At 30.7% G+C, this 14,599-nt stretch overlaps 2 pseudogenes; both read left to right on the plus strand.

Annotated features, from left to right (window-relative positions):
* The first annotated feature begins 543 nt into the window (after positions 1-543).
* Positions 544-6,266, plus strand: LOC149059489 (uncharacterized; annotated as a pseudogene).
* Positions 6,267-7,525: 1,259 nt separating this feature from the next.
* Positions 7,526-8,258, plus strand: LOC149059490 (uncharacterized; annotated as a pseudogene).
* Positions 8,259-14,599: the final 6,341 nt, after the last annotated feature.

Here is a 14,599-nt window from a genome sequence, read left to right on the forward strand (position 1 = left end):
CGGCGATAAGAATTGCATGTGATTGAACATGTTTACATTAGTTTTACAATATAATTATAGAAGTGCGACGCGCATGCCATAGCAGCATTTCTTGGATTTTTTTTTCCTATCTGTGCTCGGTGCAATGTGTATTCTTAGTATTTTAAATTATTAATAGATATAATATATTACTTGCTGAACAAAATTATAGAATAATATTTAGGTATTGTACTATTGTGGGCTAAATGTAAATATAATTAGGCCATGAAGTCGTGGGGGCCTTGCCCCCACAGTATTTATCTTGTGGGGGCAATTGCCCCCACTGCCCCCATTGTTCCGGCCATAGGCGTGTCCACGGGGGGTGCAGGGTATGCACCTGCACCCTCTGCGATTTCAAATGGCACCATGAATTAAGAAAAATTGTTCAAAAAAGAGGACAAATGCCCATTATAGTCCCTTGGGTTCGCACCAGGTTGCACCCTCTGCGTCAAAGGTCTAGACACGCCTATGGTTCCGGCGCCCCTGCGATCAGTCCATTTATTATTATGTCTATGGTCTCTAGCAATGTATGGTATGCTTATATGCCTCCCGGACGTTGAGCGCTTATCAACTCTGATAAGGTAGGTAATCGCATTCCTGCATACTCTATTGCCTATTCATGTCTTACAAGGGGTTATAATAAAAATATTTATGTTTCAGATAGAATTCAGAATTCAAGGTGGTCGATGGACGAATGATAATTATTATTAAATTAAAGCAATAAAATTTATAATGCACATTGTTTACCTACCTAATTTTAAAAATAGTTATCATTGTTAGAAAATATAACATAATGAAACATTTTAATGTATTTAACTATTTTCAAATAGTAACAATATGGTAAAATAAAAATTAACTACATTATGCCATAAAAAAATACTAGTTTACAAAACATCACCTACTATTATATATACCAATGTTGGATTTTCTCTAACTATTTTTTATTTTTGTGAAATATAACCGTTATAGCGTTATACAATGCATGCATAAAAACTAAAAAGCAACCAACGAATATTCAAAACTTGCATATTTTGAGGGGCATTCTGGGGACTTGGGCACCAGAAAAATAATACGATATAAACTATAAGATAAAATTTAGATACGAAAATTTTGTGTTTGTGACTCCTACTCAAAGAAATGTTGCAGGAACTCCTAGAAGAAAATTATTCCATGATAATATTACTGGAACTTCATTGTTTGAATGTAATAGTTCAATTGATTTACTCAGAAGCACTGGTAAAACGAGAGACAAATTTATTAGTCCGATTAAGAGTCCGTTAAAACGTTGAAATGATAGACATTTTAATAAAAGCCCTGGGGAGCTTTTACCACGAGGTTCTAAGAATGTGTCTCCTCAAAACATTAAAGGAGAATATTATGAATGTAACTTCAAAGAAGGGGACTTTATAATTCCAAAAGGTGAATGGAATCATATATTTGAAGACGGAAAACTAAATATAAAAAGGTATACATAAACTTATTTAAATTTGCTTAATATATTTATATATATAGAACTACTTTTTTTTTTTTTTTTTTTTTTTTTTTTTATTAGCTTTCACAATAAGTATTACAGCTCGACAATTATTTTAATAAACATATGATAATTGATAAGCAATATTGGCACATGCAACGTAAGCTGTAACGTAGAGACATAAGATAAGGATTTAATGACGGGGACTTTTACGGAAATAGCTATGGAGATAAGTTAACGTTGGAGATTAAAGCATTAAGAACTGAGGAAAGGAGAGTAATTAGTGGGCTGATAAGAGAGTTGAGGTTATTAATGAAATTGGATAATGTAACGGAAAAATTATCTGAGGGAACGTCTTGAGTCCGGGTGGCTTCGGCGTACGATTTCGGCCTGGAATGACATTGTGGCTCCGGAACTTTGGTTGTAGGTGCTATTGGAGGTCTTGTTTTTTTTTGGGCTTTTTGGAAAGCTGGACAACCCCTGAAATTGGCGGTGTGGTCACCGGAGCAAAGTGCACATTTTGCTGGACTTTCCCGGTCCTTGGAGCATTCTTGTGTAAGGTGATCCGCGCCACATTTAACGCAACGGGCGGCGTGGTTGCAATAGTTTTGCGTATGACCAAAAGATTGACATCTATGACACTGAGGAAGGCTGTGGCTCTTTTTGTGGGGTTTTTCGATAGTCACTTTGGAATTAAGTAAAGACTTAATATTGTGAATTTCCACGTTGTTTTCGTTCGGGTATATCTCCACAAAGAATAGTGGGAGGGGACGTTTATTTTTGTCTTTGACGTTGTGAACGTGTTTTACCTGGTGACCTTGTTCGTCCAGAGTGGAGGAGATGTCGGTAATTAAGGTAGAAGGGTGTAACCCCCTGATGGCGACTCTGTAGGGGCGAGCCACACGAGGCGAAAACGTATGAAAACTGGCATCCGTGTCATTTAAATGAGTGACAATATTGTTGAAACTAATACGACCTGAAGGTTGTACGATGAGATAGGAAGCCGAAGACTTGCAAGTAAAACTGTTGGGACCGGCGATACTTGTTAGAATGTGGTTGAAGGCGGAGAAGTTTGTAATGTTCTTTATGTAGATTGGTGGTGACGGAGGATCAAAATCCACATCGGTACGTGGTGACTTAGTGTGGTCGTCATTAGAGCTGTTTGAAGATGAGGGAGCATCGGCGCTGTCGCAGGTATCATTAGCGAGAACGGCAAACTTGTTTGGTGATACGAAAAATTTTGATTTTTTTCCATCCTGCATGGGTGACAGAGACGAATTTGAGAGATGACGTTTTGAGGGAATGCGTGTACCTGGTAAGTCCTTACCAATTATATGAGTATTTTTGTTCGACGACATTGTTAATTGGAAACTACCGATAGCATTCACTGAACGAGACAATAGTACAATACGCGTACTGCGGCGATAACGGAGCGAGATAACAAGGAGTACCTACGTGTACTCATGTTGAACGTTGCGACCGAACTGGATAGAACTACTTATACTGTAATTAATTTGTTTGATTTACTACTCTATAAATTTGTCTTACAAAGTTGAACATTTTATTAATAACAGTTAAATTAAATCATCACAAAAATAATTTATATAGATATTGTTAGCTTTTATTTTTTTTATTTTATATTATTATTGTCTCCATCTTACAAGTGCCTAACATAGCAAATTGTACGCTCAACAGATTACGTTTAGCTCTGTTAGCTTAAAAACTAGATTTAATTGACCTCTTATAAAATTTAAAGGTAATATTATCATCTAGGGTGTCTCATAGGGATTTTATTATATTTTAATTTTAAAGCGATTATAATTATTTGAAGATGTACAAACAATATACAAATTTAAAATACTCATAACTCGATTTAAAATCAAAAAACAAAAAAAAGTCTATGAGATGTCCTAGGTACCTAATAATCTTACCTTTAAATTTTACAAGACATCAATTTACTCTAATTTTTAAACTAACAGATGTTAGGCACTTGTAAGATGGAGACAACAAATGTGTCGGTGTAATGTCCACTTAAGTATTCATAGTATACCTTCATAAAATATTATTACACCAAATTATTTGACAGTATAAACTGAAATTTCTTGTTTGCATGAATTACTCATAATTATTAGAGAGATAATAGAATACAAACATGAAAATTGCAGAGGGGGGCAAGTTAATGAAAATAATGAACTCAAGTTAAGTTAAGAAGACACAATATCAATAAGTTAAAAGTTAACAGTTAATAAATTATTAATTTAACTCGATAAGTTAAAAGTTAATATGGAAAAAAAATATTAACTTAACTCAGTTTAAAATAAGTTAATCTACATTTTTTAATTGCCTAGTATGTTGATTGCATAAAGAGTGACAGCGTTATTTCTAATTTCCAAAATTGTAATAAACAATTTTATTGAACTTTTGATGTAATGTACAGTGTAAATACCTATTTTACTTTACATGTTTATTAAATATTAAATTATACCAACACACCCTTATTAATAATTTAATAAATAGATATTTGTTTAATCAAATAGAAATTTAAATCCATATACTATTATGCCTATCTAATCTAATTAAATATATCCATTAATACGATCATTTTTTCAAAAAAATAACAGAAATGTTTGTATAATATTATAGTATTGGATTATTTTTATTTTAGTATTAATATTTCAAGTATATTACCTTAACAACAAAAATTAAAAAAAATATAACATGATGGATTATTTTTAAATAAACTGAGCAAAGTTAAGTTAAATAACTAGTTAACTAACTTGGGGCAGTTTTGAAATTCTATTGTAAATAATTTAAGATTAATTAATCTAGAGGTATTTTCAATATATCATTTTTTTTTTAGTTAAGGTTTGATTTATTCATTTTTGTTGCATTTGAAGCATAACAATATTATTCCTTCTATTTTTTTTATTTTTTTTCTGCTTGCCCCATGTGGTACCGAATTTTGACAATATGGGGCATTCATGTTTTTCTTATTTTATAATTTACTCAAACCAACTTGGGGCACTATTCTAAATTTTTAAAAAATTCTAGACAATTTTCTGAATTTAACAAATATACTTTGTACCTAGTGAGTATGTTCTTAAAATGTTCACTAATTTTCCTCAGGCATTTGCCCATCTGTAGAAAATTAAAAATATAACTGTAGGTACTATTTAGACTAAATTGTATAAAGGTTAGTGTTGTTTAGATAGAATGGACTTGTTTAAATTTATCCTAATTATAACTTTGACCATGGATGAATAATAGTGGCCCAATAAGTAAAGTATAGTGTAAATAAGTAAATCGCTATGTACAGAAATGTGTGCTCGATTATAATAATTTATAATATGGAGTAGTAAATTTAACACATGTCTGAACATATTTTTTATTACCAATTTTTATATAAAACATCTCATTCAATGAGTATTAAGTGTAAGTTTTCGGACTTTTAAAAAAAGATAGATACTAGACATAAGATGAATTAACATAAATTAATACTTACGTATCATATTTGATGCTGCATCACTACCAAAGTGATTTTAAATATTGTTAAGATAACCACAGAATATTTGCAACACATTAATTAATTGAGTTATGTAGGTAAAACTAAAAGATAATATTTTTGTCCCAAGTTAAACATGTGTCCCAAGTTGACGTTTTAACTTAACTTTAACTTTTTACATAGTTAATGCCCACCTTTGGAAAATTGTACATAATTTAAGTAGGTATATAAATATAATTTATCAATAGTGAACTAAAAAAATAATTGATTTATATTTTAGTGTAATGTAATGTACAATTATTCGCCTTTACTCAGAAACTATACTAATGTTTTATTGTTATATTCCAGGTATCCTGGTGTTATCAGGAAATATCTTCAAGAAGTGAATAACACTTGTATATTGTATATTAAAAAGCTAGAATACATTAAGACTGAAAAATCAATAAAGCTGAAGATGTATTGTAAACATAGTGACTGTAAGAAGTTCAAGCTATACATTTTACCTACTGGTGAAGAAGCAATTGTCGAGGTTTACAGTACGAGTAAAAACTTAAATCATAAACCAGATGCTCGATACACTTCTCAAATTAGGGGAGCTGAGCGAAAAATTATTGCAGAAAAAATTAAAGAGAAAAGTGCTTTTAAGTATAGACAGGAATGTGTATTATCAGTTTCACCTATTAAATTAATGGAATGTGGAAATTTTCAAACAATTAAATCTCCTTCGATGGAGGAGGAAACTTAACAGGAAACTTAACAGTGAACAACAGTTGAAAGGGGATTTCAACCGAAATGATCACTTTGATGTAGTCTTAATGGCCAAAGAACATCCCTGGTTGAATATGAAAGTTCCCGAAAGTATTGAAGAGCCATTCAATGTAACATGGGCAAGCCAACAGCAGTTGGCAATAGTTCAAAATTTATTTAAACAAGGTGTGTTAACAACTATTCATGTGGATTCAACAGGATCAGTTGTTAGGCCCCCTCAGAGCTCAACAAAACAAACTATTTATTATTATGCTTGTGTAGTGCGTATAGGTAAAATTGAAACTGTATGCCCAATAACTGATATGGTCAGTGCAACACATGATAGAGAAACGGTTACAAAATGGTTGAGATGTTTCAAAGATCTAGTAGTTGCAAAAGATCCAAGTATCTGGCTGCCTTTCAAAAATGTTGTAACTGATTTCAGTTGGGCTTTTATGCATGGTATTTCTAAAGCATGGAATGTTAAAGAAACAATATTTGAATACCTGGATATGTGCCATCGAATAATAACTGGAAGAGAAACATTGTCTTATAGCACAGTAGTTATTACTTCTTGTACAAACCATTATGTTAAAAATATTCTGAACCATGTTAAACACTATTATCCAGATGATGAAAAAACAGCATTTTATATAGCCAGATGTGTATGGTTAGTGTTTGAAATGAACAACTATGAAGAAATCAAACATTTGTTTAAGTTGCTGTCGACTATGATCTTGTCAGACAAGTCAACGGAAATGTGTAAAACAGCAAGTATGGAAATGAAATCACACCTACAAACAAACCATGGATTAGTGGAAACTGAAATAGAAAAGTTTTATGACGATCACAATTACTCTTGTGGTAAAACCACTGACACTTCTTATTATGCCGAACGAAAGAAATCTGCGTTTTATCATGATTTTAAACAAATATATGACAGTGTGAAAAAAATTGTAAATATTCCCTCACACGAACATGATCATCTAGATGCCAATAGTATATATTCAGAAGAGTATTTGTTACATTTCCTTATTGAAAATGTGCCATACATACCTCTGTGGACAAAAGTCATGACTAATCTTATTAATCTGGAAGAACGCCAGAGTAATGCATCAGTAGAAAGTTGGTTTAATTTAGTGAAAAATCATATTTTAGCAGGCCAAAGGAAAATGAAATGTGGTAGGTTTATTGAAAAAATAACTCAATATGAAGCTCAATGCTTTAGACAGATTGAATTACAAATACCTAAACGCATATGTGCCATAAATAAAAAAGCTGATCGTGATGAAGACAACCTGCATTTAAATACTCCAGAAACATGGAGAAAGAAAGAAAAACGTCCAGCATTCTTGAGAAATAATAATAACATTTTAGGCAAAAGTTATGGAGAAAACATAAAAATTTGTTTTCCATTAAATATACAGTGCCAAGATAAGACACTCTAACAGGACGTTGTATTACATTCAAATTCTGATGAGTTTATCAATGATTATCTCACTGTTTGCAGACAAATAGATCAACCATTTGTTGGCAGTGTGGATATAGGTGAGCAATTCGATACCGTCTGTGACATCAGTGATCACGATTGTGTATTGACAAGAGAAAATAGTACGAGTCCAAAAATTATTGAGAATATGAGTAAAACTGATGTTAATTGTATACCTGTGGCTTCGATTACCCAAATTCCATCAGACACTTACGGGCACACAGTTGTATGGGAATCGTCCACTGATAAGTCTCCAAATTATAACTTATACCGTACGAACAAATTGGTGAAAGATCCAATGTATTACATGGAGTCTTATCGTGGAGTTGACAAATATGTGGTATCGCAAATTTCTTTTGAAAACGAAGAGATAGAAATATCTTCTTTAGATTTTTTGAGTTTAAACACTAAAGGTGATACTAGTATGCTTTGGTTACATAATAAAGAAATATGGTGTTTGTTACAGATATTTTTGAAGAGGAATTCAAGGTCTTGGATCACTAAGAAGAAACAACAGTTAGGCTGTGTGAGCCCAGAGCAATCTTACTATATGTTCAATCTAGGTAGAAGTGTTGAAGATTCTACAGCTAGCAGACCTGAATGGATTGATTCATCAAGGTTATTAATACCTTTGCTGGAAAAAGACCATTGGACTTTGATCTATATAGATTTTTTTTTTTTAAAACAGTGAGTTATTTCAATTCTATAGAAAGCGTGCATAAAAATATTGAGAAGAGAAATTACTGGAAGGACAGAGTTCTGAATGTTTTATGTGGTGTGCCTAAAATATGGAAACCAAAGCAAAACGTAGGTGATATCAAAAAATGGAAAGATATGTTTGTCCAAATACCATATCAAGATGATGGGTTTAACTGTGGTATATTTATGTTGTACTTTGCAAATCAATTAATGAGTAATAAAATAATAATAAATGTTTTCAATCCAAGCAGTTATCGCTCAAACTTACAGGACTTGATACTATCAAGTTCAAAGTGTATGAAGAACATATGCTTAATTTGTGGGAAAGATGAAGGTAGTTTTAGACAAAATTATAATTGTGAAGTTGATAGTACAATGGTTCAGTGTGGGTCTTGTACTAGATGGCTACATATCTATTGTTTACCAGAAATTGAGCAAAAAGAATTTGAAAACTCAGATTGGGTTTGTGGACTGTGCTCAAATCAATGTCCAACTATCTAAAATAATTTCTTATACACATCATTAATATCTGTGTTATACTGTCCACACGTTTTTACATTAATTTAGTATATTTTATTAATTATTAAATATCATATTTAAAGTGATGACTCCTTTATTTTTAAATTCCACTTAATTAATATTGAGGAAATATGAGCAACAAAATTTGTTCAAAAAATTATGTTATAGTGACGACTCATGTTTTTAAATTCCACTCAATAAGTTTTGAGGAAATAACAGCGTCATCAATTGTTAAAACTATTTTTTATTTTAAATAGATAACGACTTAAGTTCGATAAAACTTTAAATTTATAAAAAAAAAATAGTAAAATTATCTATGTACATCAATTTTACATTATGACAGTAATTATCTTTTTATAAAACTTATATTTATAGTTCAAATTATTTTTGTATAGTTTTTGACTAATTAAAAATTGATTTGTCCAACTTTGAGCGACTTACATAAAAGAGTTCATTAAAGCGTTTACAATAATTCCACTCAATTAATTTTGAGGAAATGTAAGGCATTCATATTTTATTTTATTCTATTTAATTTTCAGAAGAATATGACATCTATAATGACTCTACGAGCAATATAATAGCTAATAATAATCAGGTATTATGGTTGAACTGTGTTTGTATAACTAATATGTTTACTGTGCATATTTTTTGTGTGTTATATTATACAGCTGTAAAAGAAATGCGGGTTTCTAGGCCTACAGGGGATCTTTTTACCGCTATAAAAAACTAAAAAGAAACGAATCTAAATGCAATACCTCATGGGTGGATTTGGAAATTTGCATTAATATGTTGTTGGCACAAATAAGTAATTGAGACTGTGAACCACAATATATCATATAGGTAATATTTATATTAAAATGAATAAGCAACAAAACTACAAAACATTAATCATACCTAGTAGTTAAGGTATAATTTTAATTATATCAAAAATATGACGTGCAAATAATCATAATGACACAATTTTAAACAGAAGTGTATATACGTTATGGCGAGGGGATATGAATATGTTAATAGGTATGTAGATACCACAAAATTAAGTTATGAAAGAGATGTATTTAACATTGTGTGATTAAATGTTAAATGATAAGCATTCTAAACATTTAAGCCCATTAAACATTGAATCACCATTATGTTACTCAAGAACAAGTAATAAATAAAAATGAATTATAACATAACATGCTTTGGTTTTTAAGTACAAAAATTAATGTAAATATTTGTACATAATATTTTATTTACTTTCATATTTTTAATATAAATGTATTATTAACACAAATCGTTTACAAATTGAGCCTCTAAGACGTATGTCACTTGCCAATGAGGACACCTCATTTGATAATGATTTGTTTTAATGTTTTTTGTTTATTATAATAACTGTTAATATACTGTTATATAACTAATTTAACTGTTTTAAATTAATGTACTGTTTAATATTTTTACCTCAGTTACTGTATTACCTACGTAATATTAATAAGTTATTTAATGTCTTACTATTATTTTAATTGTTGTATTGTTACTTTTATGTTTAAGGGGAAACCAGTTTATTTCTATAAAAAATAAAATAAAATAAAAACAATTTCAACTTACATAAGTGATATTAAGATGATTTTAAAATTCTTTTGGTAAGGTAGATATATATTTTTTACATCTGAAAAAACTTACCTTTATAATAAATATAATACATCAATAAAACTAAAAAAATAATAACAATAACAATAAAAATAATTTTTATTTTGCAAAATAGATATATAATATACATAAGAAAATAAGAAAAATAAACAGTATATATATATGCAACACACCCTGTAGACGTAGCTTGTGTTGGTAGAGTAGAATTCAGTTTATAAGTTGTATATTATACTTTTTATTATGTCAAAAGCATGACAGAAAGAATATTATATAAGTAAAAGAATTAATAAACATTAAATAAAAATAATTTAAACAAATAGAAATATAAGATCAAATACAGTCAATGTTTAGATAATACAAAAAAAAATTAAAATTCCTTAACAGTTTAGAAATTAAATAATTAAATGTTCAATTTTTTACACAAATATGCTCCTACAATTAATGTACCTTGTGAACAAAAAGTTGTATTACTACTAGAAACAATATTTATATTTGGTATTATAAGAATGATTCACATTAGTCAAAAGATGTTTATATTTACATAATAGTAATAATACATAAGCAAAAATATTTTATGAAAGTATTTATTGTACTTTACTAAGTTCATTCAAAATAAGCTTAGTATTAAAGGATTTAGGTTTGCTCAATAAAAATCTAATAATGCTATTTATTCGAACTTTTAGTTTTTAAAGGTTTGATTTATAAGCACAACCCTAGAACATAATTCCATAATTAAAAATAGATTGAACCAAAGCAATGTAAATTATTCTCTTCATATTTATATTAAAGTATTGTTTAAAATCTTTTAAAATAAAAGAAAAATGTACGTAGATTGAAGATTAAATTGTTAAGATGACACACCCATTTTAATTTGTAATCTAATGTAATACCCAGATATTTATATACTATTATTACTTTATACTACTACTTTTTCCAAAATATCACATTTACAATTTATGCTGCTCCAAGAGCTAAAATTTGAGCTTAAAGTTCTGATTTAAAGAGTGCTATTTGATTTTAAAAATCAAAGACTTAGATTTAGAAATATTGAGTATTGACATGATTATCTAACCATACTTTAAAACAATATAATAGAGAACTTGGTTTTTGTTATCATAATGTCATTATCTCTTATCAGTCTATCTCTACTACTCTGTTGTTACCTTTTACTGAAAAATTTATTATGTGTTTAAAAGTTATTAGAATGTGTTCTTTATTCTTCTACTAAATTATTATGTTATGTTAATTATGAAATATATATATATTACTTCGTTATATCCAGTTGTGTATAGTTCTACCAGATCAACAGGTTATGGGCCCAGGACTCAGAATTACTACTGAAAAGGAAGTCACATGGATTGAAGTGGATAAAAAAAAAAAAAAAAGTGCTTATAAATAATTAGTGAGTTATTAGAGGTACTTGGCAAATATAATAAATACTGGTGGTAATGGCTAACTCGAAAGAAGATAGATATGGCATCACCCAATTCAACGGTCTTGATTTCGATAATTGGAAGTTCAGAATAGAGACGTTGCTAGAGGAACATGGTGTGCTGGAATGTTTGTATAAGGATGCTTCTTTCGAGACAGATTTGGTAAATAAAAAGGAGTATTTGAAAAATGACGCAAAAGCAAAATCATTATTAATTCAATGTGTAGCAAATTCTCATTTGGAATATGTCAGAGAGGGTACAACGGCCAAACAAAAATGGGACAAACTTATAGCCACGTTTGAACGAAAGGGTGTGTCTAGTCGTTTGTATTTGCTAAAACGGTTATTAACAATAAAGTATAATGAAGAGGAACCCATTGAAAATTACTTAATCAGATTTGATGATTTAGTTCGTCAATTAAAATCGGCAGGAGGGAAAATTGAAGAAGATTTTTTAGCTTGTTTACTTCTTTTGTCTCTGCCTGAATCTTATGGCATAGTGGTAACTGCAATTGAGACATTACCTAACAATAGCATCACTGTTGATTTTGTAAAAGGCAGACTTATGGATGAATATCTAAAGCGTATGAACTCTGACCATGTTAAAAGTGCAGTAGACAGTAGTTCAGCCTTCAGTTCGATGATAAAATGCCACGAATGCAATGAGCCTGGACATAAACGCTATCAATGTCCCAAAAGAAAAGCTTATCTAAAGAAGAAAAAATGGCACAAAGGATACAAAGGACAAGCTAATTTGATGGAGGAGAGCACTGATGAAGATGGAGTTGCGTTTATGTGTAACAGTGCTCATAGTGTTCAATCAGTTAGTGATCCTGATAATATAACCTTCTATCTTGATTCACGTGCGTCTGATCACTTAATTAGTGATAAATCATGTTTATTAAATGTCAAAATTTTACAAGAACCAATCAAAATTGGAGTAGCTAAAGCTGGTGAAGAACTAATTGGAAAAATAGTTGGAGATGTACGTGCGATAAGTGTATTTAACGGTCAAGTAAGCAATTGCACTATTAAAAACGTAATCTACGTACCTGATTTAAGAGCTAATTTACTGTCTGTTGGAAGAATAGAAAAAAATGGTTTAAAAGTAGTTTTTGAAGCCGGTATGGTGAGAATTTTTCTAGGATCGAAAGTAATAGCCATCGGTGTTCGAGAAGGTAGTTTATACAAAATAAAATTAAAATTAGCTTCCTCCAAAATAACTCAAGCTAATATGACATGTACATGGGAAACTATCAATTTATGGCACAGGCGGTTGGGTCATCTCAATGAACAATATATGCAACAGTTGAAAACAATGTCAGATAACCTGAAAATAAGTAAGGCTGATAATTTTCAATGTGAAACATGCATTATGGCCAAACATAAAAAAAAACCATTCAAGGGCCATAGAACAAGAGCAACCAAACCTCTACAGATTATACATACGGATGTGTGCGGTCCAATAACACCGAAAACATGGGATAATAAGAGGTATATATTAACCTTCTTGGATGATTTTACACATTTCACAGTAGTATACCTATTAGAAACAAAAGCAGAAGTGTATGACTTCTTTCAGTCATATGAAGCTATGGTAACATCAAAATTTTCGCATAAAATTATGAAGTTAAGGTGTGATAATGGAGGAGAGTATAGTTCAAATTTAATAAAAAAATTCTGTGAAGAAAAAGGAATATTACTAGAGTATACAGCAGCATATACCCCTCAAATGAATGGTCATGCTGAACGATTAAATCGTTCATTAATTGAAAAAGCAAGAGCAATGATTATTGACAGCTCTATACCAAAATGTTTTTGGGGAGAGGCAGTGAGAACAGCTGCATACCTACTAAATAGATCACCTACAACTGCACTAGAAAACAAAACTCCGTACGAAATGTGGAATGATAAGAAACCAGACTTAAATAATCTTAGGATATTTGGCAGTACAGCATTTCTTCGCAAATCAAAAGTAAGTGATAAGTTTGATGGTAAATCACTGAAGTGTCGTATGGTTGGATATGACTTACAGAATACATACAGATTGTGGAACGATGACTTAAAATGTATTAAAATTGGTCGTGATGTCATATTTGATGAACAAGACATGTTCAAAACACAAAAGAGTAATAATGACAATATAGTTTATATTCCAGCTCCAATACAAGAAGATAAACCAATAGAAACTGTTGACTCCGAAAAGGATTCTATAGATGATCTCTGGGAACAAGAAAAGGATAAAACCAATCGTGAAGGAAAATCAGAATCAACCTCAAGCAGTCTACCCAAACGTCAATCACGACCACCAGCCTGGCATGCTGACTATGATACCACTTATTTAGCTTGGGCCCTATCAGCTGAATCATTTGTAAGTGACGTTCCTTTAACGTACAGTGATGCCATGAACAATGAATATAGAAATCAGTGGGAGCAAGCAATGAAGGAAGAGATGGATGCAATGGTTGAGAACAAAACTTGGACTCTAGTGGATAGACCAGAAGGAAGAAAAATAATTAATTGTCGTTGGGTTTATAAAGTCAAGTTTGAAAATGAAAAAAACATTTGTTATAAAGCTAGATTGGTGGCGAAAGGGTGTGCTCAAAAATTTGGTTTTGACTACACTGAAACATATGCTCCAGTTGCAAATATGGTTACAATAAGAACACTATTATCTATAGTTAATCAAAAAAATCTTTTTCTCATTCAGATGGATGTTAAAACTGCTTTCCTTTATGGAGTGCTTAATGAAGAAGTATTTATGGAACAACCTGAAGGATATATACAAGATAAGTCCAAAGTTTGCAGACTAAATAAGTCAATATATGGTCTCAAACAAGCACCAAGGTGTTGGAACCGTCGATTTCATGAATTCATAACTGGTCAAGGGTACCAACAAAGTGAATCAGATAACTGTTTGTACATCAGATCAAATGATTTATCAGTGTCATACTTATTACTTTATGTCGATGATATTCTACTTGCAGGAAATGCAGAAAACGAAATAAGTGATATAAAACATGCACTGTGTCAGGAATTTAGAATGAAACAGGACAATACAGGAATGTTCCTAGGAATGAAAATAAGATGGGACAA

Source organism: Diuraphis noxia, unplaced genomic scaffold, assembly GCF_037042655.1.
Source record: "Diuraphis noxia isolate RWA-SAM2 unplaced genomic scaffold, SU_Dnox_SAM2 contig0001, whole genome shotgun sequence".
Lineage (NCBI taxonomy): Eukaryota > Metazoa > Arthropoda > Insecta > Hemiptera > Aphididae > Diuraphis > Diuraphis noxia.